The sequence below is a fragment of the Rhipicephalus microplus genome, chromosome 4 (assembly GCF_043290135.1).
Source record: "Rhipicephalus microplus isolate Deutch F79 chromosome 4, USDA_Rmic, whole genome shotgun sequence".
Lineage (NCBI taxonomy): Eukaryota > Metazoa > Arthropoda > Arachnida > Ixodida > Ixodidae > Rhipicephalus > Rhipicephalus microplus.
In genome coordinates, this window is record NC_134703.1 from 152,089,835 (window position 1) to 152,114,349 (window position 24,515).

The 24,515-nt window shown below is 47.8% G+C and overlaps 1 protein-coding gene across 8 annotated transcripts in view; it reads left to right on the forward strand.

Annotated features, from left to right (window-relative positions):
- Nucleotides 1–24,515, forward strand: part of LOC119172413 (poly(rC)-binding protein mub) — a 170,198-nt gene that overhangs the window by 32,871 nt on the left and 112,812 nt on the right. For 7 of the 8 annotated variants that reach the window (XM_075893759.1, XM_075893760.1, XM_075893753.1 and 4 more), the window contains exon 2: nucleotides 16,735–16,840. The exons of the other annotated variant lie outside the window; for it this stretch is intronic. The gene's annotated coding sequence lies outside the window, so the exon portion shown is untranslated. The remainder of the gene's footprint in view (nucleotides 1–16,734; nucleotides 16,841–24,515) is intronic. 8 annotated transcript variants of the gene reach the window in all.

Genomic DNA, 24,515 nt, shown 5'->3' on the forward strand with positions numbered 1-24,515 from the left:
CGAAGAATTGCATCTTAAAGAATGCTCTGAAAGGCCGCTCTTCCAGCTTACGTTGGGACTGTGCCGCGCATCCCTCGCCGGCCTGGTGTTTTTTTTTCTTTTTCAATCATGCAATACCAACGCGTCCAGTTATTCACTCTCACAGTGGCGCACATCTTTTTAGTATACCAGGGATACCGAGAAGAGAGCAGTAGCTTTCAAGTTCGAATTTGTTCAACTTCTTAAAGGTGCCCTGAAAGAGTTTTTTTTAAGTTACCAAGACATGAATTCACTGGAAGAGCTTATTGCCTCACGAATTCAATGCCGCATAAGTTTGTAAGAATCCGTCCAGTGCGAGTGAAGTTACAAAGATTTGTCGCATGCTGCAGTTGCATTCTCTCTTCTCTCGTACCGACGAAAGTGCTATACGCTAAGAAGGGAGGAATGGCAGGGGCAAAGAAAAACGCAACGTGGGGCTCGTGACCTTGATATTTTTTTTCTTCGAATGCGCGGCTTTTTCAGTGCGCTCGCATGCGCACGCGTGGACAAGTCGCGGCTTCTCGCGGCTATCTCTGTAACGACCGAGCGCGCCATGTTCAAACCAGGCAATGGCTGATAGATGGGCTTTTTACGAGCGATTTTTGAGCGTCTTCCGTGATTTGTCGAGAGAAGAAAACGCTATTTATTGCCGACTTTGATAATTTATTGTGAATCGCAGGCCCCGTGCCCTGAAAGAGTTTTTTTTTTTAAGTTACCAAGACATGAATTCACTGGAAGAGCTTATTGCCTCACGAATTCAATGCCGCATAAGTTTGTAAGAATCCATCCAGTGCGAGTGAAGTTACAAAGATTTGTCGCATGCTGCAGTTGCATTCTCTCTTCTCTCGTACCGACGAAAGTGCTATACGCTAAGAAGGGAGGAATGGCAGGGGCAAAGAAAAACGCAACGTGGGGCTCGTGACCTTGATATTTTTTTTCTTCGAATGCGCGGCTTTTTCAGTGCGCTCGCATGCGCACGCGTGGACAAGTCGCGGCTTCTCGCGGCTATCTCTGTAACGACCGAGCGCGCCATGTTCAAACCAGGCAATGGCTGATAGATGGGCTTTTTACGAGCGATTTTTGAGCGTCTTCCGTGATTTGTCGAGAGAAGAAAACGCTATTTATTGCCGACTTTGATAATTTATTGTGAATCGCAGGCCCCGTGCTGCGCTATATTATTTGGCTCGCGCGTTGTCGGGCGCCTTTACTACCGATCGGCAGTGTTTTGAGACCATGCTCAAAAAGCGTTGCAGGGTCCCTTGAATCACCAGTATACGTCAGAAAAATGTACTCGGTCTCTTGTTTTCTCCTTGACAGGCACGTAGCTTTAATTTCTCTTTTCACATTCCACCATGTCATTAAATCAATTGATAAACTGTAGATCAGCTTGGATCATAACCATTACTCTTAAAACGCGACTTTTTCATACCACTGCTATGCATATTTTTCTCCTCGAGCCTCTCTTACTATCGTCAGTCTCATTGCCAATATAGAGAGTAACATGTGTGCGCCTTTATACACGCCGGCAGAATTTTCTGTACTTCAGTTATGAGCTTTTTTTCTCTCTCTTAGAGCCCTTATGCGTATGCTATTTTCGTTTTCATTTTGAAAACGCACCAAGTATTGTCATAAGTTGAGTAAAAATAGAATCACTTCCGTTATATTTCGTTTCAGGCGTTGCTTTTTATATAATTTTTTACTTTATGTTTTATGGCGGGGATTTTGTATGTACATTTTTCTTTTTATGAATACCTTTATTCGCTCCGTATTTCGTTCAGTTTCGTCTAGAAGTTATATAATTTCTTGGGTGCACGTTAAAGAACCCCAGGTGGTCGAAATTTCCAGAGCCCTCCACTATGGCATCTCTCATAATCATATGGTGGTTTTGGGGCGTTAAACCTCACATATCAATCAATCAATCAATCAAATCAGTTATGTAATTTCACTATTTTGGTTCGTAGTTCTCAGCAATGGGTCTTTTCGTTTTCCGCGTGAAACACCCGGAATTCTTTGCTCCCAATGGTGTTTGCCGGTGTGCTGCGGTGTCTGAAGGTGGTGAAATATTAAGAAAGAAACATAAAAATAAAGAAGAGAGACCATTACCGTTACCCGCTTTGGTCGCTGCGTCTTTTGCCAGCGTCGTGACCGTTCTCAAGCTAGGCCCCGTCGTGTCTCTTCCAATAGTTACCGTCGTAAGCTGGCATGAATTAGTGATCGTCGTTTTCGCCTCTGCTCGCCGCAACAAAAAAAAAAAAATCTCGTGGTATTGCACACGACAGTAGTTGCTAACTACAAAACTCCTTTAGAGCCACGAACTTAGCGGCTGGTATGAAAGAGAAAAGAAAAAAATAAATAAAATGGAACGTAGGGCTATAATAGAAGTAACTGCGCAAGCGAGTGATGTCTGGCTTGCTTCATAGGGTTGCTAGGAGGCGTTCGGTATCGGTGCGCTGCGGCCCGCCTAATGCGCGTCAGGTGTTTTGATAAGCGCTCGGCGGAGGCCTGGCGGCGTATAGCGAATGGGAAGAAACGGTGGATGTACTGGCCGCTCCTTCTTTTGCTCGCGCACGTACGGACGCGCCGCACGCACGCACCTGTGTGGCGCAACGGTATACGCCGCAGACTAACGGCGAGCGCTCTGGTCAGAGCATGCCGAAGTGCACCTTCGGGTTCTCGAATTGAACATACACAAAAAAAAAAGGTATAACCGAGAGGAGGCAGAGTGCCCTCTCCTGACGACGGAGCGTTTTTAATGCGCTGAGGCGTACCGCCGGCTTCGTGCGTAGAGCACTCGCCGTTTTGTTACGAAAACAGTGCAGCGATATGGGAGCCTCGTTTCGCAATATACCGTCTGCGAGGTAGCGACGATACCATTGGTCTGCTGCATTCGGCCGGTTGGCCAATGACGTGAGCTCCGTGGAACCGCGATAAGCGACTAAAGCGGCGTCTGATTGGCCGCTTCGCTTACGCATTTCGGAAAGTATCGTTTCATAGCGATCAATCTAGGCTACTAGCTGAGCTCCGTTGTCTCTTCTGCATAAGTCATGTGTACTTCAGAAGCTGCATTCCGTGGGGCCATTCCGTCGACTGTCAGCACTTGAAACTTGCGCAATGCGTACGGTCTTCGCATGTACGCTGATGAGTATGGTGCTTATTACACTGCGGCGACCACACGATCCACTGTCGATCAGTTTGATTGAACTCAACGATTCGGGCGAGTGCGTTCGGTCTGCGGTTGACGCAGCCGTGGCATTGGCGGCCGGCCGCTGCACGCTTCTTCGGAAATGCGTGTGGTGCATACAGCAGCGCCTTTGATAGAGCGGTCCGGCGAGCGTGCGGTTCCTTGCCTTGCTGGGGGCCTCTTCGGCTAAGCAGATGATATGGCTTACTTGCCCCGGCTTTGCCTTTCTTTCCACTTGTGTCCCCCCCTCCCCCTTATTTTCCTCGTGCTCTTTGCTTCGCTTCTTGCCAAGAAGGCGGCTGCCGAGGTTGCGCTGCGGATTCTCATCGTCGATAACGCGAACCGACGGCCGAGACCAGGTGCCTCCGGCCTTGCTGCGGCTTCTCTACGCCGCGGCGCGAGTGTGCGCCTACGTGGTGCTGCTCCTTGTGTGCTGCTCGGGTGCGCATCGCGGAACCGCAGTCAGGTCGGCGTTGCGCCTTTGCTTCATTTGTTTCATTTGTTTCATTCATTTTGTTTATTTATTTCGTGGACCGCTTTATCTCGCACAACTACACTTCCAGCAGCCCCGAGTAACGCCCTCGTTCCTTACGTACGACTTAATCGCGTTTCAATTTTGTCAGTTTCTTTTCTTTATATGTATCTGCGTTACTTTTTTCTTCTTATGTTTGCCTTTACTGGCTTACGCATTTTGTTTGTCGTTGTTTTTTTTTTGCCAGTGTTATTCTTGTATTTGATAACGTGGCTGAAACAGATATCTACGTAAACTTCTCTATACCACCAAGAAGTTTCTTCTCGATAAAGCGCCAGCTATTTAAAAAAAAATGTTATCGCTTTCTTTACGAACTTATATCAGCTTAAGGCAAACTTGTTGTTCTAGCATACTCCGCTTTTCGTGGGTCCTGTAATGGGGTCTTGTCTACTGTCTACGCCCGAGTGTTTTTACACCAATGTGAAATCATTTTCCCTTTTTTTAACAATCGCTTGACTTCGTTTTGTGCGTGCCTTGAACAAAGTTAATCCACACTAGGGGCTTTAGTTCTTTGTAAAGCAGAGAAACTACCGTTTATTTTTGGAAACACTGTTCCGAGTGATGCCCTGTATCAGCCTTAGTTTGGGATGTTCCTAAATAAGAGTGTATCGAGAAGGGGGGAGGCGGGACAAATTGGATCGCAGGCAATGGGGAACACGCGTATATGCTGTTTACACCACTCCAGAAAGTTTGTATCTTTCAACTTTCAAGTAGTTTTGAACGTGAACGTGTTTTTTTTTTCTGGTGACTTCTCCTGGTTCATCTTGTTAGACACGAAAAAAGGCTTCACAGTGAACCGAAAGGTCACGTTTCTGTGTTCTCTTTTTTCCCGTTTTTCGCTGTGTAGATTAAACAAGAGCGCCTCTTCTAAGCGGGTAAAAGCAATGAGAAGTGCGTCGCTCTATTCGTGACCCTAAGTAGCCTGCTTACAGCCGCTTATTGCCATCACCTGCATTTTTATCATTGTTGTCTGCGACGTGTTTCCTTTCCTTTGTCCGAGCGTGTACCCTCCTCTTACTGTCTTTCTTTGTCTTCTTCTCTTGCCATCTGTTGCGTCTGTAGCTGCCATTCGCGAAGCCGTCGGAGCTACTTGGCGCGGACTAACAAGAATCGGCCCTGCGGCGCTGTTTTCGTGAGCATGCGCTGTGACGTTGGTTTATTGTTTTCTTGCGTCTCGCTTTTAAGCTTCAAATGCTTATAAGGGTGCATGTATATACAAGAAAAAAAACAAAATTGGTTCGGCACACACTTCGCGTTTGCGAGAGGACGAAAAAAAAAAAGAAAGAACAGCAGGAGAACGCCGACGTTGACGTTTTGCAGAATGCAGTGGAAGCTTAGTAGCAGCAACAGGCTTTGTTGTTGTCGTTGTTGTTTTCCTGTCGCCTCGGAGGTGCAGTAGGCTAGCGTCGGAACAAATTGAGACAACGAGACAAAAACAAAACTTCGGAAACGAAAATTCGGAGCGAGAAAAACGAAAAAAAAAACGCCCAGAAACTTAAGAAGACCGAAAGCACGGTCACACCGCGAGGCACGCCGGTGCAACGGCTTCGGGGAGCGGTGGTTGCTGCGTTCAACGCAGAAGAGGACGGGAATTTGTTGCTGGCTTGCCTGCCTGGCTGCCTTGATGCCCATGGCCACTTCGAGCTCGCTTGCGAGGGACGGTGCGGGAGATTGGTTTTCTGAAATGCAAACTGAGTGCTAGAGGAGGAGCAGCAGCGTGATTTAGAACACGAAATAGATAGAATGCACCGGTAATAAAATATTTAAATAATTAAAAAAGAAAGATATGCTATGACAAGAAAGAAGACGTGCGCGCAGTGATACGAGTGTCAGCGTGCCGCATGCTTCTCTCCGGTGTGCCGTCGTCAAGAGGCACTCGCCTTTGCCGTGCGGTCCTTGAAGCGGTCTCTCAATCTCTGCTGGTTGGGCGCTCTTTTCCGCAGCGCTTTCCGTTTCTTGAATTTTTCGCTCGGAGTTTCCTTCATTTCCGCGGCAGTTTTTTTTTTTTTTACTCTGATAGTTTTCAGTTGACTCGCTCGGTGTTCTTTGGAGGCTGTTGTTTGTCGTCGTTATTGAAACACGCTGGAATAACGAAGACGGCGCAGGTTTTTATGGATACGAAATTCCGCTTCGTTGTACGAGGGCGTTTACTGCGGTCGCGAAGTTTCAATCACCAATTAGCGACCTGTGCTGGATCTCCGGGATTATTTCTCGTAGTTTTGAACGTTTGTGAAGGACGATGTGCATTTTCCGCATCTAATGTAGCCCCGTAAAAGAAAAAGAAGACAAGGTTGGTTCTTTTAGATTGCGGGTGAGATTATTGGTATTTTCGTTGCTTCCGCCATGCGGTGCGACGTAGCGCCCATCGCGGAGCTTATGCCAGTGACAAGAAATCGCCAGGATGTCATCATCAACATCATCATCATTATCTTCATCGTCAGCATCATCATTAACCTTACTATGTCCACTGCAGGACAAAGGCTTCCCTCATGATCCGCCAGTCAACTCGGTTCTGTGCTTGACGCTGCCACTTTAAACCCGCAAACTTTCTAATCTCATCTGCCCACCTTTGTCTCCCACTAACCACTTGCCTTTTTTTTTGGGGGGGGGGGGGGGGGGGGGAATCCAGTCAGTTATCCTGTCAGTTATCTTAAGGTGTACCCTTAAGAGACAAGAAGAGAGCTGAGTGGATCAGGGAACCAACCTGGGTTAAGTATATTATGGCTGAAATGATGAAGAATAAATGGCCATGGGCCGGGCATGTAGCGCGTAGGCAGGATAACCGCCACGATGTAAAAGTAGGGAATTGAGCAAGCATAAGCATATTCTGGTCGCCTACTTGGTCTCCAGATAGATCACATGTATATGAATGGAAGGATGTAGAAGCAATGAAATCAGTTACCTTTTTAATATTATTCGCAAGTACATTGGTGCAATTGGAAAATTCAAAACACTGGTACGAACCGGAATGTAACGAGTGGCTTTGTCTTTCTACAAGTGCGCGTGCGGTGGAGCACCCTTTACAGGGGGATACATGCTTTGATTATATCGCTTAGCACGGTGCTACTTCGGTTTTAAATGCGGAGCGTTTCTTAGTTACACGATGTGGTGCTTCTGCGTCGGTGGTGGCGCCGCGCACACCCCACTGCGCATGCTCGCGTCTCGTGCCACATGTTCACGTCTTGTGGCGAGAGGCGCATGCTGGCATCTCGTGCTGGCCCAAGAAGTTAACCGCAAAACTGTCGCTCCCTTTCCCCTCTCTCGCTTGGCAAGGCCGACGCCAACAGCGTCTGCTATTAAAAAAAAAAAAGTGACTGCTCACTTGATCGTGCGTTCGAAATTCAGTAAAAGGCGTCTTTATTTGACTTTCGCGAAACGTTGAATGCAATGCTTCTCCTTCATTCCAAAAATAAAAATAGCAGACGAAATAAAAATTAAGAATTCTCAAACCATGCCCAACTACGCAACATTCACGTGATACCCCCCTCCACCACACACACTATGCGACGCAATCACGCGAGTTCCTGGATGGCCGAGTGGTTACAAGGTTAGCGTTTGGACCGTAGGTGCCAGGGTTCGAATCTTGCCTCATCGGAATATATTACCTTGCTTAATTTCTTCTTCCCCTCCACCATTCCACTGCGCTTTTTTTTTCATTCCTTCCTCCGACGCGTTGTTCGGCAATGTATACTGACGTCACGGCTTGGTGCGTTCTTGCTGCGGAGTAAGTTCGAGCCTAAACAGCTACGCAGTTGAAAACAAATACGAATACGCAGTGGTGCGTGGTACAGCCTTACACTGTGACTGATGTCGCAACGTCAAGGTGCTTCGTGTCTGCACATCAGGTAGTTTAATAAATAAACGAGTGCAGGAAACAAAGCTTTTCCCTTCAAGTCATCTTTATTTTATCTAGTCTTTCGGCGAACCACTTTGCTTTGGAACCTTTGTGTGCTGAATACAGCGTTGTCGTTGGGTGGCTGTGTTTCTGAGCGGTATATTAATTGGCTAAATTGCGAGACCTTTTCAGTGCTTTCTGCAAGCGCTCGGACAGGTTAAACGACTCATCTGATGTCGAGTGCAGCTCTATATTGCCGACAGCGACAAAGCGTTTGACGTTATTGTGTTCACCCGGATCACACTTTTCGTTCGCTTAACCTAAACTGCACCTGATTGCACCAGCGTTTGCGCAAAACAAGTTGTCGAGAAAGGTGGGCGATTGAAAAAAAGAAACAGTAGGGACGTTGATCAATTAACGCGTCCGTGTTTCCCAGCAGAAGAAAAAGAAATTAAGGGACGGTAGTAAGGGAGCGAAAAGCCAAGCTTCATGCAGAAGTGAGGTAACATGTCCTCTTTGCATAAAACAAAGAAACCGCGGGCAGAAATAAAAAGTGTCAAGCATGAAGTCAAAGCGTAGCCGGCTCCGGCGCGCACTGTCAGAGGGGCAAACGTAATCAGGGGACCCTTGTCCTGGACTAGTCACAAATTAGCGCGTTGCCTTGTCGCGTAACGAGAAAAAAAATAAAAGAGACGAAACTCGGTAATGGCAACAGCGGGTGGAAATAGTATGAGGTGCGAAGATGTAAGACCAAAAATAAATGATAAAAGAAAACGAAGAAAGAAGGTGCTAAAAAATTAAGAAGAGACGAAACATTGCCTGAATGGCTGATGGTGGCGAACGAACTCTGGTACGATCTAGTTTCTCCCTAGCATGGCAAAGGGCACAGAGTACAATGAAATAGCGCGCCGGACTGAGTTGAGAGTGTGTCGGAGGAGTGAGAGAAGTAATGGAAGCTAGTCGATGTTGTACCCTATGTCTCGATACAATACGGGGCACTGTTGTGAAAGCGTGAGCACGTGGTGCGAACTTTACGTACAGGTGCGGGGTTTTAGCTGTTCTCTGGACAGTGCAGTTGCTTATCGTTGGTATAATATGATTGGCCGACTGAACGAAGGCACCAGAGAATCGTGAACTACTCTTCCTTATCTCTGGAACTGTACTTCGTGCCCCGCATCCGCAGATTGGCCCCCGCCGTCGCTGTAGCTGCCTCGGCGTTGTACGGTTTAAGTCATACCCGTAATAGACGGCATTAGTGAGGGCAGGGGTAGGCGGCCGAGAACGGTGAGCGATACGACATGGAGCTAGGGCGTACGTAATAAAGGAACTAGCGCCGGGAGTTTGGATGAAAAGGAAATTAGGGTGGGTGTGAGGAGGAGAGTGTAGGGAAGGGATAGTAAAGCGGCGAGTGGCTGGAATGGTGGAAGCTTGTTACGCAAAGTGTGGCAATGAAGAAGAGAAGGTGAGGGGGGATGGGCAAGTGGGTTCTTTTCTTCCGCTTGACTTCCTAATTATTATTGATGCCGACATCGCTACCTCTTTCTTTAATCGTTTTGTCGCTCGGCCTTCCCTCCCCCACCGACGCCTCTTACACGCGCGCGCAGACACGCACAAGCAGAGTGCCAGGTTTGCCGTGTTCATTTATTGATTCTCGCCCGAGCCACCCTCTGGCGTGTTTTCTTTTGGGGCGGGAGGGAAACTTGCTCCGTGGTATTATGCCGTCTTCCAACCCTCCCTTACCCTCTTTCCCCGCGCTGCCAGCTATTCGTGATTCCTACACTTGATGCGACGCTTGGTATTGTTGCCTTTTTCTTTCTGACTTTCTTCTCTTTTTGCCGTTACCATAGTAATTTGTTCCTAATCTTTTTTCTTGCATCGCGTTTGCTTCTTTTTCTTATTTGCGTGTATCCCGTGCACGGGCGAATCTCGACCATGTCGCCGCCTTGTGTTTACCCAGCACTGTGTCCGCTGCTCGTCTCCTCTGCTTTATCCTTTCTTCTCATTAGCTCGCTTTTTTGGTCATTCATTGCGTATCTACCTTTTTTTTCTAATTTTGTCTCCCTATTGCCTTTTCTCGCTCATTCAGAACCAGTGGTGCGGCTCGAGCTGTTCCTAATTAACGGAAACTTCGGAATCTAATTTCAAATTTCCGACTCTCCGGGCCCCTTCCAATCACGATGAAGGCTAGCGTGCTGAGACTGCACCGCGCCATTGTGTCGTCTTTGTATTTTTTTCCCCTTTCGCTGCTCACCGATATGGTTCTTTCTGTTCGCCCGTCACGTGACACTTCGAAATTCGCCGTCGCGTTGCCCCGACTTCGCGTTTCATCGGCGCAGTATTGTTTCGACTTTGTGGCTGCCAGCCGCTTCGTTAAAACGACGCTCGCGGCAATGGGGCGTGCTCGAGTCTCGAGTTCGTTTCTTTGTGTGCTGGATTATTTGTTTGATGCGTGGTTATCTCGCTATGTGTTTGCAGCCTCCGCTTAGTGGTTGCGCAGATAAACACGCACTCATATGTTACGCATGAGTTCCATGCGATATCGGATAATATTTATATTTTTTATATATAGATACGGAACCAATATTTGTAGTTTTTGTTCTGATCTCACGCTTTCGCCTCCCCCCCCCCTTCCCTCGTCTTTTATTCGTCGCTCTTGACATTGAAGTGATTGCAACTGAATTTATCGCCAAGCGCGTGCGGTATGATCGTCGTCTCTTGTGCTATCAGTGATGTTTACGGACTGTATCGACATTCTTGTGATGGTGCTTGCATTTCTTCGGTGGCCGCGGTGCGTGTATTTACTCAGCGTCTTTGTCTAATTTCTTACTGTAATTGACTCGGCTTATTTCACTCGTGTAATAGCAGAAGGGCTGTGCAGACACTTGGAAAATGAAGCGTCAGCCTGCTCGTGCTGTGTGCGTGTGTGTGTTTGTGCGCGTGTTTAGTGCGCGCGCGCGTGTGTGTGTGTGTGTTAACGTATTTAGTTTAGAACACTGTCACTACCTGTATGTTCCTACTAGCAGTTTTCATTTATGAAAGTCTGGGTGCACTGTGTGATCAGAAAATAAAAACTATATGACCGCATGAGCAAATGAACAACAGACGCCGAGGTTTCCTCCAAAAAATTCGGGTACCGTTATTTCCAGTATTCGTACGAGCTAAATCGTTCTTTATAAACAGCTTTTATAAACAGCTTTTACCGTTGACTCAGTCATCTGGATCTGGCGGCAAAGCCGTTTGCTTTGCACTCGCGCTGGGCTATGTGGTCATTGTCTTCCGTCATTTGTCCCACCCAGACGTCTTTGGTAAAATATTGAAACTTGCTTTCACTCCGTATTCATGTGTCGCGTTCCCTTTTAAAAAAAAACTTACCTTATAGCAGAGCCTTAAAGTTGAATCGAATAACTTTCGAAGGAGAAAAAAAAAAAAATACCTTTGAGCACGTAAGAACCGAGAGGGACGTCCTGCCTACTGTCCGAGAGATGGCGCTGCGCGGACGCACGTCAATCATGCCGGAAACGCGTTTTAAAGAGATTGCTTCGCACCGATGTGGGGGACTGAATGGAAGTCGGCGTTACTCGTCAAACAGAAGAAAAAGAAAACGAATCCAAAGAAGGGCGAAATCGGGGACAGTTCGTTGGAGAACAGTCGCCGTTTCTAGTTCCAACTGTTCGCTTTGACGCTTTTATTTGGCTGTCGGCGAACAGCTACAGTTTACCGCCCTCTCCTCATATAGTTTTCAGCGACATTTTTATTTTTTGTTACTTTCCCACTCCCCAGTTCGCGGTGAGGGAAACAGGAAGAGGAGGAAGAAAGGGCTCAATAGGAGAGCACTTCATATCACAGCGCTCAAGATTTAACGAGCTCCTCTAGTGTGCGGAGTCCCTCGCTCGTCGTCTGAAGTGCACTGGACTCCTTTTTCTTCTGTTTTTTTTTTTTCTGATCTGAAGGAAGCCTGGTGCAGCGCTCGTCGAGCAAACCGCGCCCCGCCGCTCTTCAACCAAAAATATCTCCGATAACAAGATGGGCGCCCCGGCTAGTAACGAAGCGATTTCATTATGCAAGCTGTCAAATGACGCCCACCGGGCCATCTTCTTTTTTTTTCTTCCTTTCGTTTTGCCAGCGCGCGTCTCTTCGACTCGACCGTTCTTCCGTCAAGCTGCAAAGCTGAGCAGGGAGCGTCATCACAGCGCTTTTTTCCTTTAATCGCGGATCGAGTCTTGACATACTTTCCTGCTGCCTGTATACTTGAGTTGGCGCTGTCCGCAAGGAAGACTTCATAATAAAACTTGGCGAATCGGTAGGGAAGTGTGCAAGTACGTGCCCGAAGAGAAAACACACAAAAAAGCCAGGTGGAAGGCACAGCGTGTTGGAGCAACGCCGCTTCATTGCATTTTGAAGACTTGAGCACCGGCGTATGTAGGTCCTAACCAGGACGGTAAGGCGGGCCGTGGTGGTATGCGTGCAGTACCATGCGTGGTTGATAACCTACTCATTAGGGGGGGGGGGGGGGGGTACCTGTAATCGGCAGCTCAATGTGAGCCAGTTCATATTAGCCAATGAACGCGAGTGTCGCCACACCGGTGACGCGTTATGGCGATACGCGATTTCTCGCTCGTTTTCACACCATCTCCTCCTCTTCCGGCTCCTTTTTTTTTTCTTTTTGTGCTCGACCTGCCCCTCCACCGACTTGTGCGTGCAGTTTAGCGGCATCTGCGGCGAGCATTTAGAATCGTTTCCCGAATGTGCCGCGTGGGGGGTGTCTGGTTTCGCTCAAGCTCTGCGGGCCGTTGCCGGCCATCCCAAACTTTTGATCGCTAGTTGGGCTTCGTTACTGCCCGGGTGTTCTTGCAACACACACACTCTCTCTAGCGATCCGTCCTCGCCTAGGGCTGTCCTTGCGCCTTCTTCCGGTGCCCAACTCACAGCGCTCCCAACTTGTGCTGGCGTTAAGACGAAGGCGCTAACGAGAGCAGCGGACACAGTCTTCGTGTGTGCCCCCTCCCCTTCGGCTGCGTTCATCGGCTCTCTGCTACTTTTCGCGTCTGCTTCGTCTTCTGCTCCTCCGAGACAGCTGTACGGGGGCCGCGCGGAGGAAAAAAGGAACGTCGTTTACAGATCAAATGAGTCATTAGCGCTGTTGGGAAACCTCGAGACGAATTAGGAGGACGGTCCGAAACAGCGTCAAGTACACGCGGCGCCCGCTGAACCGACCCAACAGTGGCACGGTGGCTGCTTCGCAGTGGATGGAGAGGAAGCGCTAGAAAAGAAAAAAAAGCAAAAGGAAAGCAAATGCTAGCAGCAGTAATATTACCAGTGACACAAAATGGTAAGAGCAGAAAAAAAATGGGCACAGTGCAGGCGCTGGAACCGATCAGCGGTGGCGATCTTAATTTGCGTGTTTAGGAAACGACTCCTCTGAGGGGCGCATTAGCGTGGGCGGTCTTTAATTACCGGCGTTGAAACAAGCGCGTGCGACGTTAGCCCGACGCCGTAAGAAGAAAGGAGGGCTTCGCAGCACCGGGCCCTCGCTCGGGGCGAGGCGATGGCTGGAAGTGAAGATACAAAAACGTGCTGGGAGTGCTAGTAAAAGGCCGCGTTTCAATTGGTGATTCGTCTTCATTTTCTCGGGCCATAGCAGCAGCGACGACGGCAGCGGCGACCGGGTCGCGTATTGTATTCCCGATTCACGAAGGCGGCATGCATTATTAGGTCGAAGCTCGTTAGGCCATCGGCAGTTCGCGTTTGTAAGGCTCAGCGGCCCATCGGCCGCCGCTGTTCCTTCTCCGGTTCTCCGCGGTACTTTTCCGCCTGCCGCACACGTGGCGCTTATCGGCAGCCCTCTCTATCTCTTCTCCCAGCTGATGTTTCTCTTGCCCTTCCGTCGGAAAAGCGAAGTCGTGCTCTTGGACGACCTCCGGGATTTTAGCCCCGCTAGTCGGATAGGATGCGGCTGTAATCTTATACCTGGTCGCCCGTGCCCGCCCTTCGGGCTAATTGAGCCTCGATGCGCCGTAAGTAGCGCAGCAGCAACCGAGAGCGAAGGAAAATTTTGTGAAAGTGAATTGTATGAGCCTTAGTACCCATTGTCGACTTTAATTGAACTCAAGCTTCCCGAGCTTTCAAGCACATTTCTTTGTACGAGGTCGTGTTTGCAGTAGTAATAGCTGATACTAAATTCAGTGTTTAATGGAAAGTGCTTGATAATTGCGTGCTCTTTGTTTGTCGGCTCGGCTCCACGTGCGTGGCGTGTTGATCTCCGAGCATTGTGACGTCGCTTTTATAGTCTTAGAGAAAGCGGCTGCCCAAAAACAAAGGGTTTCCCGTGCGGTGACTTTCGTTTCAATATTCGTCGGTTTCTTTTTTCACAGCCAGCTTCGTCGACATAGTTTTCTGATGCGTGAGTTACAGCTCGCCTAAATAGTACACGAAGGGGAATTCTCGAATAGGGGTTGTGCTGTAGGTGACGTTTCGGCATGCGGACTTGTCTTCTTCAAGGCTACAAGTCTGTTAGTCGAAACGTCCCCTGCGGTACACCCTGGGTTTGCGAATTTTTCACCAGAAGCTTCCATCTGCGCCTGCCTCCTTCATTTTTAAAGTTAGAAGCTCGAAGCAAAAGGCTACTAAGGCCTTACAAAAAGCTCCCGCTCTTGTTGGCACTCAGTATCAGCTGTACAAATGCAAATACAAAATTCATCCCAGAAATTCATATCGAATTAAATGTAATATGATCCGCATACAGATGACATGATGACTAATAAATGAGAAAAAAAGTAACATGTAGCTTAAATCAAATGATTCCGGAAAAGTATCCCGGCATAAAATAGAAATATGTGCATTGAACAATTGTAAAATACAGATGATTAAGAAGATGCAGAAGAAAATTTCCTGACTTCAGTAGAAAATATCATACTAAACGAAAGTGAATTGCATTATTCCATTGCAAAAAAAGCAAAACAATATGGCCCGAAAATGATATACATCATGGGTTCGATATATATATATATATATATATATATATATATATATATATATATATATATATATATATATATATATATATATATATATATATGCGCGATATCTCTATTACGATGAAAGCGTTTAATGTATCATACTCGTGTCCGTCCGTCCGTGCACTGGAGTGGTGCCAGCTGTTGCCCCTCCCTCTCTTTCAGCAATCCCGTGATGGCACAGCGGCGCATAGAAGTTGGTGCCATAGCTCTGGCCTTTCGCTCTTACACTCACTCTTCAATCACGTCATTACTTATATAATATTAAGATATATAAAAAACACAGAAAAAGAAACTTGGCATAGCCAGTCGAATGACCACAGGCTTTCGATGAAAAAACTTTCGATTTACTGTGTCAATTTATTTTTTTTCGTATGTACCAAATATTGTAAGGTGGTGTTACCATGTTGTGTGAAATTTCCTAAAGTTAGTGGGTATGACGTAGCGCATGAAAGACACGGACACCAGAAGAGGCGCTGTTACATCGTCTTTTCTTGTATCCGTGTCTTTTATACTTACTGAAGGCCAACTAACAGGCCCAAATAAGAACCTTTGTGAAGCACATTTCTTAAAATAGGTTTTTCCTGTCTCATAACATTCGTTAGAAGGAATTAGGAATTAAGCCCTGTCCCTCACGTAAGATCTGCTGAACATCGGAAAGGCGGTCATTTTGTAATGAGGGTGCGTCATATTCTCCAACATTTTAATGCTGTTTCGCGTTTTCGTATTGTCCTTTCCCAACTCTTTAATGCTGTTTCGCGCTTTCGTATTTTCATAACGCATACGCGATACTAGAGAAAAGAGCAAAATGGCCGTACTGTTGTACTGACCGTGTCTGCCGGTGCTCTCGGCCGAAAAAGATATAACGCTCTCTAGCTGCCCTTCTTTTGGCGTACGGCAAGAAAGTGCAATTAAGTTACCGCCGAGAAAGTGCTCGGTATCGCACCCTCTGCCCCACAATATGCATGTGTTTCAGTGCGCTGGTTTTTGTTTCTCTCGTTCTGCTGCGCATCGCTGGGCCTTGGAGAACAGGCAGGCTTTTGTTTTCTCGGATCCGGCTTGCACAACAGGTGGCGTCGTTCGTGTTCACCCGCTGGTGGGGAACATTAACGTTCTAGGCGTTCTTTTTTCTTTTTTTTCATTTCTTCTTCGACTCTAAACATTCCCACGTGAATTTCTGCACCTCTACGGCACTTAAAGCTGGGTAAAATTAAGGGTGTCGTGAAGTACTGCACACTTTCGCTCAAACCTTAGCGGGCAACACGTGCGCCATTGTTGTGCCCGCCTTTGCCGCCCACGGTCGCAGGGACAAAGATGCTGCTTGGAACGATTTGTCGTTTTGTAGCAATGGTTTTAGGTGGACTAGGATTTCGCGGTATCCTTTTTTTTTTCATACTCCTTTTTTTTTCTTACAGGGGAACGTCAAAATTAAGTGACATAGGTTTCAGGCTTGCTTTTCTTGGGTCCTGACTTTGATTTGACAGTGCGCGCTTTCGTTTGGTGGTGGTGTGTGTGTTTGAAAGTGCGTCTACGAGTAATACTGTGACGTGCGTTTTGTAGTATACGTTTTTTACAGGCCTCTCTCCGCGCTTCTTTCTGAACTGCATTTGTAGGACATTCGTTTTTAATGGTCCATTGTCCAAACTCTCAGCTCTGTTTTTTTATATATATAATTTCTCGTACAGTCTGCTGTGGCAGTGTAGTGATGATTGTGGTCGGCTTCTGACCCGAAGGCCGCAGGTTTCCATCCTGGCCGTGGTGGTCGCCCGAGCACTGTTCGATGTCTGTACATTCTAACGAGCACCAGTTTACCGACATTTCCCTAGTGCTCCAGTTCTGCTTCCTTCATAATAATATCGTAGTTCTAGGGCGCAAAAACCCTGATAATACTATTATTATTTGTCGTACTACTGTTCAAACAACGTACACCCATGATGACTGGTCTTCTCTGTTCGTTTGCGAAAAACCTCGGCTGTGTAACGAAATTCGCGTGGAATTTTCACCGGACTTGCTTATGTTTTTGTTCTGCGTGCCTGGTCACAAATATAACTCACGCTATGTATAGTGCGAGACGAATGCAACGCTGTGCCTGTTTTCCAGCTCAATAATCTTCCTCCTCTGTCTCTTTCCCCCTTCCTTTCTCTCTCTCTCGCAGGGATGACCGCGTGAACCGTGAAGGCTGAACACTCTCTCTCACTCTTTTTTCCCTCACCTCAACGCTGGTTCCCTCGTGCTACGTCACTTTCTACGCTGCCGCTGAGGTGAGTAATCGGTTCTGACTGCACGTGTTCTCCCTTAGAAAAACCTTGTTAGTTGCGCGTTTCTCTTCTCAATCTGAAGAGGAAAAAAAAAATGAAGAGACCCCACAGTTGTTGTACAGCGATCTGGTTGGGGCAAAATTCTATGCACTGTAAACCGGTTCTTTGCTGTCGGCACCAGCAGGATTCGATTAAAGTAGCTCTCGCATGCTAACCCATATGCCGCTTCTGCCGTGTAATCGTACCCTTGGCTCTGCTCCACCTTGCATTCACTTGAATCGCAACAGGGTTGACCCGCGCCCAACGTGCAAACACTGGCCAGAGCTGTGAGAGCCCGGAAGAGGGAACTCTTCACCGCTGCATCTAAGGCAGAAACAACAAAACGCGCTAACACCGACGAAGCCACCGCTCATACTGTCGTGGCGTGACGTCATCCTCAGAACGCATCAGGACTCGCGTGGTGGCGCTGCGAGGTCGGTGGTTCGAGTACCCTTTGCAAACTAAAGTGGGATGCTGCATGTGAATGAGCTGAGCGTATTTATTCTGAGAGCTTGATTTCAGCCAGGTCCAATGTGGCGCTTGTCGCCACAGTCTGCTGCCGAGCGTTCGAAAACGACCAGCCGTGAATGTATGGCGTGGAACAACCCTGGCGCGTCCTCCCTTTGAGTGTCACGAGGTCATTCGATGGTCGCACGTTCCTTCCTCCGGGTTTCGTGGTCACGGTCACGAGACGCGCGCGTGACTCGACTGAACCTTGGGCAACGTTGTTCGTCTCCATCCTGGACAAACCTCGCAGCTGCGTGCGCTCAAAACTCGTGCGAGAAGCGGCGCCAAGGTCACGTCGCCTCGCGGTCTCTTCGCTCCAGGTCACGCCGCCTACGCAGCGACTGCTAACGATGTAGTGCCTCGTCACCATGACGATGGTCCTCAGTTCCCCCGTGCATGTATGCGTTATATCGCGTCATACTGGCGTTCGATCGATCGCTGTCTGCGGGTTACTGGAAGTAGACAATACTTCTCATTCACTGCACTCTCGCAGGAAGAAACCTTGTTGTGGCCTTAGAACTGAATCATTTTGATACGTTTGGTGTCTTTTACCGGTGTTCCTCTCTATGAATGTGTCTCCCCTCTGCACCTGCGTACTAAAAAGGCGAAGCGTCGTGTATTTAGACAACTTTTTTTTTTGTGATGTCGATTTGTACATACTTCTCTGCAATCGGAGGATTTGCGTGCTGTCATTCCTTAGCTTGCGAAGACCAAGAGTGAGGTTCCCCATATAGCCTAAAGGCATGTCGCATACAGGCGCGTCGCGTTAGAAGTCTCCAAAGCACACCTGTGCGACCTCCTTCGCGATTACTGCTGCATGGTTTCAGCTGGGCTTAATTTATGTCCGCACTACGATAGAGGGTGTACCCGCTCTGGCTTGTCCTTTCTAGTTGCTTGTGAAGAGAGGGGAAATTGAAAAGAAACAAATGTATTCGCTTCTTTTATTTAAAAAAATTGTAGTCGTACGTGAATGTAAATGTCGCATTTCTTACGACATTTGTGCATTTTTTTCTCAAGCTCCTTCGGCGACACTGTTTTCCTAAAATAGGCCTACCATAGAATCAGAACTGAAATAAACGTACTAAAAATTAAGTTCAGTTGTTTCGTTTTATTCAGCGCGTTTTCGTGCTCACCTTAAAACACTACTTTATGAACTCCGACTATAACTCAATACATTATCGTATCGCTGTGAGTGGCAAAAAGTAGAAACGAGAAAGGCAATGCGATATGTCTCTTTTCGAGAGTTTATGTGACGTCAGGAACAGGGCTGGAAGAAATGAAAACCGAAGAATGCAACGTATGCATGTTTCGGTCAATATATTCAACGCGAGTCCGATGCGTTATCCTTTACTCGCGCGTTTTTTTTTTTTGTTCTTTTTTTTTTCTTGAGAGGCTGCCTTGCGCAGCTCGAGGCCCGACATTCAGGAGGCCATGCTGGAGTGAGCTGAAAGGGTAGAAGAGAACTACTTCAAGTAGTATCTCTCCATGACCCTTTGTCCTATGGTCCCCTTCCCCTTGAGCAAGGTTAAATCTTGTCATTCATACATTCAACGGTCATGCTGCTCCGAGGCATTTATTGCGGCATATGAAGCCGACACTACCGTCGGCTCCGTCATTGAGCTATTGCCGCGTAGTGGTACACGCCTGTAAAGCGTGCTTTGCCTGCGTGGCACAAGTGCACTGCCAAGATGCAGTTTACAAGACATTGTTGCGTTTGTTGTATTAGATGTGTCACTGGGCAGCGACCGTTTCTGTATAAATACAAATAAATACAAACATATATATATATATATATATATATATATATATATATATATATATATATATATATATATACGTGTGTGTGTGTTCAGCGGATAAAAGTGTAATTAGAGCATGAAGCTTGCGCGACGGCGCCTTCGCCGCACGCTGCGTTTTTTGTTTTTGTTTTTTTGCGTGGAGCCACTGCACAGATGAAAGCACTCGCTACTTCTGCTGTGCGTCTTGCACTGAGCAGCACGCAAGAGAAAGGAGAAGCAAAATGATAATGCGAGCGCACGCGAAAACAAGTGGGCCGGATGAGGCCGCTGCTGCAGACGCCGCGCTCCGATCCGATTAGCGTGAACGTTATTACGCCCGGCGTCGTGTGCATAGCAGTGCTGCATTAGATCTTGGCCGCCGCCAACGGTATAGGTCGAAGCTTCTTTTTTTTTTCATGGCGCTTTTATTCTGTTGCCCATTTTCTGCAACGCTGTGGCTCTACATCTGTGAATATATCTTTATTTCTCTCTCTCTCTACTTGTTCTTCTTATCGTATAAGGCGAGTCTTCAAACGCAAGCTCGCCGCAGTTGGCTGCCGTGAGCTTGGGCGTCTCTGAACATCAAAGGATAAAGAAGAACAATATAGTTAAGGGCGTGTAAGCGGTAATACTATACGAGTGCATTTGGTCTCATACCGTGTGGAAGCAACGCTTCTTCAAAATAGAGCAATGACATAGAGTATAGTTTTAATATTAAGGATTCATGGCTTGGAGTTCGTCTTTTCTCTTCTTTTTTTCTTCTGTGTGTTCTTTAGCTTGCGTTTTTCTTTCCCATTGCGCTTAAGGAATTATTGTTCGCTTAACTTATTTTGTCGTCTGCTTTCCTTTCTCTTTAAGTAACGCCAAAGCTTCGTAGCGTTTCGTCCGAGTGGCGCTAACGTATAGTGCGCGCGGCGGCGTTTACTTCTCGGTGGTCGCAATATACTTGTTGTGCAATGCCTGAGTGCCCCTGCACTGTATATATAAAAACCGCTCTACCTTAGGGCATATTTCCTCATTACCGCAAGGCTAGCCTTTTTCTTGGGACAAGAACCGTTTTTCTTTTTTTTTCGTTTTTCTCGTGTTTCGCGATAGAAAGTCGTACAGCGGAGAGGTTCGGAAACTTTTCGCTATCACTGTACATCAACAGTAGCGAAAAAAAAATTTAGTCAAGCTTATGGAGAAAGTGCACAGACAGACCCGTAGTATGGCTGAACATTCTTCATTATTAATTTTTTTTGTTTCTTCAGGCGCTAGTAACATAGCACCGGGTTCGCTCGTTGCGCCTTGTTTGCGGATTTCGGGTTCTACTGTGTATAGCGAGCAGCAGTGGCAGCGGCGTCGGCGGCAGTCCGGCTGGGCGGTTCTCGTACGCTTTAAATACTTAACGCGTCCTCGAAGAATTGAGCTTGCGCGGAACACCGCAGCCGTGGTGCGATGCGAGTTAAGTAATGTTGCAGGAGCCGCAATCTCGCCTTCGTGGATGACGGCACGTGTGGCCCGAGTGTGTCGGGAGAGTGATATATAAGAAAGGAGTGAATGAATGAATGATGTAGGGAGATAGGAAAAGACTCGAGATAAAGAGCGCAGCATGCGCGTTGGGGAAGGCATGAAGTACGAAAAAAAAAAAGAAGCTCGAATTGCCGCGTAGTGGTCAACTTGCAAACACGGTGGCGAAGTGTCGCGCTCAAACTCGTGGCTTCTTAGTGCGTGCCCTTCCTCCTAGGATGATGACGAGCGATGTGTTGGTGGCGCGTCGCAGTGACGACAACGCGGGGATTCCCCCTCTCTTTCGTGCCTCTGGCCGCGGCAGTCGATAAAATGGTGCCTGGGGAGGATCGAAGCAAGGACAGAAGTTTAAAAGTACCCCGAGTGAGAGTGCAAAAAATAAATTTCAAAGAAGTGTGTATATGGTGGTATATATATATAGTTCAGAAGCAGAAGCGATTGCACAGACACTCCCCCCTGGTTCTTCCTCTCTGAGTTGCCCGCTTGGGCGAGTGATGTTCGTCCGAGAGCGTATGGCGTTGTGAAAAAAAAAAGTATGAAGAAATAGGCAGCTCGCGTAAGGATTTTAATGGTGGCGGACGCGTCCCGCGGTCCTTAAATTATGGCGACTTCGCTCGACGACGTCGCTCTTGCGTGCGGTTATTACCGCATTTTTTTCAAAGCAGTTCCCGCGCACAATGTGTGTTCCTGTCCTCCTTGTGTTCGCCCGGTGTTTCCCTTCCTTGTGATACAAGGTGGTTTCCCCTCTTTCTATCTTCGCATAGTTTTGGTTGTTATAGGAACTCGTTAACCTTTTCTTTTTGTGGCCCTGTTTTTCCCTTTCCTCACCTAAAGGCGGAACGAAAATGAAAGAAGTTCTCCCAGCCTCGTGGGACCTAAAAAAAAAAGAACTACAAAGGATGCAGACGAAAGCGGGAAAAACGAAACAAAGGCTGGCCGCGGGCGTTGTAAAACGCTTATTATTAGGTATTATACCGTCATCTCTGGCGCGTGTTCTCGTCGCCGCATAGCGGCGCTTTAGCTAATGCGCGTCCACTGGCTCGTGCTCGTTGGTGCGTGCATAAGCGGTGCGTGCGAGGACCGCGGCGCAAGAAGAGAAAGAAAGCGCCGCTATCCTCTGCTCTGGAGCAGGAAGGTACGAAGAAGGAGGTGCGCTACACTTTATATTTTTACCCAGCCGAGCTCTGTTGCTGGAGGTGCTTTAGTAGTCGCGGCGCGCGCTGTGGCTGGAGTGGGGAAAGGAGGGAAAGGAGGCGTCTTCTTTATGGATTCCGCCAGCTCTTTTACTCGTCACTCCTTTCTTTGCCCGCCCGATTCTAGAGGCACCGCAGGTCGCTTTCTTGCTGTTTGTTTTTGCGTTCACCTGAGCGCTTCTCTCCCTCTCTCTTTCTGTCATAGTTGTTATTCGACGTGCTAGCTGCCGGGGGCTTTTGAACGTCGTCGCGGCTCCAGCGAGCGTGCCCCGAGCGCCCGTCGGTGTGTATACGTAGGCCGGCACAGCGTTGACGATGATTACTTTTTACGAGTGAGCGCCCTAATACAATTCGGCCCCGCTCCCTCCACCTCCAAATTCCCTCTCCCCTTTTCTTCCTTCTCTGCCGACCGTGGCTACGCTGCGGCGGTGTAACGGCCGTAAAAGGAACCGACGGCGGCCACTGGTTCCTTTCTTCATTTCTGACCAGCTGCGTAAGCGGGAACGGGGAGGACGTTTTATGAAGAAACATACGGACGCACTCATACACCACCGCAGCCAAGGTCTGTACGCATGCGCGTGTATATAGCTCACCGACGAAGCTATGCGGCCCTTGCGTGCGTGTGCTTTCTCTTGTGGCGGCCTCTTACGGCCGGTATAGGAAATCCGCGCGTTGAGCCCGCGGAAGATTTGCTCTCGCCTGTCTTTCCTTCCTTCCTTCTCTCTCTCTTTCTCTCTCTGTAGCTCTCGTTCCCGCGATACCTTTCACTGGAGCTGCGCTTTATAATCTCGTTTTCGAAAATTACAGCCGCCGCCGCCGCCGCTGCTCTATAACGCTATCCCGGTTCGCCGCATTTACGGTCATTTGTTTTGCGAAGCGCCGAACAATACAGCCTTCGTGGTCGTCATACGCCGCGCCTTTATTATTATTATCCTTACCCTTCTTTTTTTTTTTTTTCATTCCAGCTCCGAGATAAAGACGCGCGCTCGCGCTTTCATCACTGCTTTCGTAAATGTGAGCCATAACTCGCCTTCCATGTGCAAGCGACACATTGATGTGCCGAAAACCCAGCGGAGCGCGTTATCGTGGGGCCGTATAGCACACGTTTTATTTCTTCTACAGTCTCGCACATCTGGCGAACGCTTTGTCGGTGTCGCTTCCGTGCGGTGCTCTCTTCAACGGAGGCTCGGGAAATGTAGCGCGCCCTTCCGTTCCCTTTCTCAAGTCGTGATCGCAGGTATACATTCTTTAACGCGGTGTTACGCGCTGCGGCTGCTGTTATAAAAGCTGCATTGTGGCTTGATGAGCTTTGAGGCTTCTTTGTGATGAGCCTGTCTCGGTGTGTTCTTCGTTGTGGAAGTTTAAACATAGCCGGCCGCAGCTGCGTTAAATCGCACCGTGATTGTTAGAGCGTTTGCCGCCAACTTGTGAAACGACTGTGCTAAGAGCACTTTTTGTTTTTTTTTCGTGGACCTGGTCATTTCAGCGTAGTGCGTCGTCATGTTAGAGATATATGACTCGTGATGTGCTTTATGTTGAGCTCAAGATAACCTGGTCGCCTTAATTAGATGAATTTTTCACACCACGTGATTATAACAATATTCTGGGAAGTCGTAAAGAAGTAGCGACGTCCGATTGAAGGCGTTTTTTTTTTCACTCTCTCCATTTGTCTCATCCAGCTGCGTTAAGTTTCTCATTTTCCGGACTCCTAGATAATTTCGTACTGAGATAAAAGAAGGTAAAATTTTATTATCCGACGTAATTTGTTTTGCTCGCAATTTTTTCTTTGGTGTGCCTGGGAGACTGCAAATGCTAGGCATCTCTCCCAGTGGGGGCTTTAAAACCGAGCATTCCGGAACGTCGACACAACGAACTCGTAGAGAAATTGAAGTATTGCTGTAGGAAACACGCGAGAATCGCTGCGAAAAAAACTCAACTAAACCAACTCTTTCATATACGAGCTGGTCATTCAACTTGGAGCGTCCGCATGCCGAAAGCAACGAGCGCATTGATGTCAGTTTTTACACCACTCGACGCTTTGTAGCGCATTTTGTGTTATAATTGTGTTGCGCGAGTTGTGCCGACGGCGAGGGAAGTTGAAAGAAACGGCTATAGGTATACACACAATGTGGCGTACCAACAACGCCGTCACCGAGAAGGCTGGGGAAAAGTTCGTTTTTCTGTCGTGAAGGCCCCTTGCTTAAACGCGTAATATTGTTCTCGGTAAACATGCGTATTCGTGGCTAGCTTGTTTTCTTTCATTGGATTTAGAAAATTATCCTGAACTCGTATCAATAGTCTTGACTTGGGGTGTAGCGAACTGCCTTATGTATCGAAAAGAAGAAAATTGCAAGAAGGGAAAGCTGGACGCTTGCGATGAAAAAATCCGTAAACAGGGATTCTGGCTCCAGCCTACGTTTAGACCATAGGACCACCTCTAGCCTTCAGGTAGACGAAGTCCACTTGCCTAATCGTCGGCTCGAGCATGCAACACCTGTTTGCTGGTTTATAGAGCGCGTAGGCGTGCTCCTAATGATCTGGATTGGCTATATATACAAATCAAACGCAATGGAAGCTTTTCTTCGTCTGTTAACCCTGCTATATGTAACAACAGCTATGACACGATGCGCTGGCAAATTTCACACGCGACCG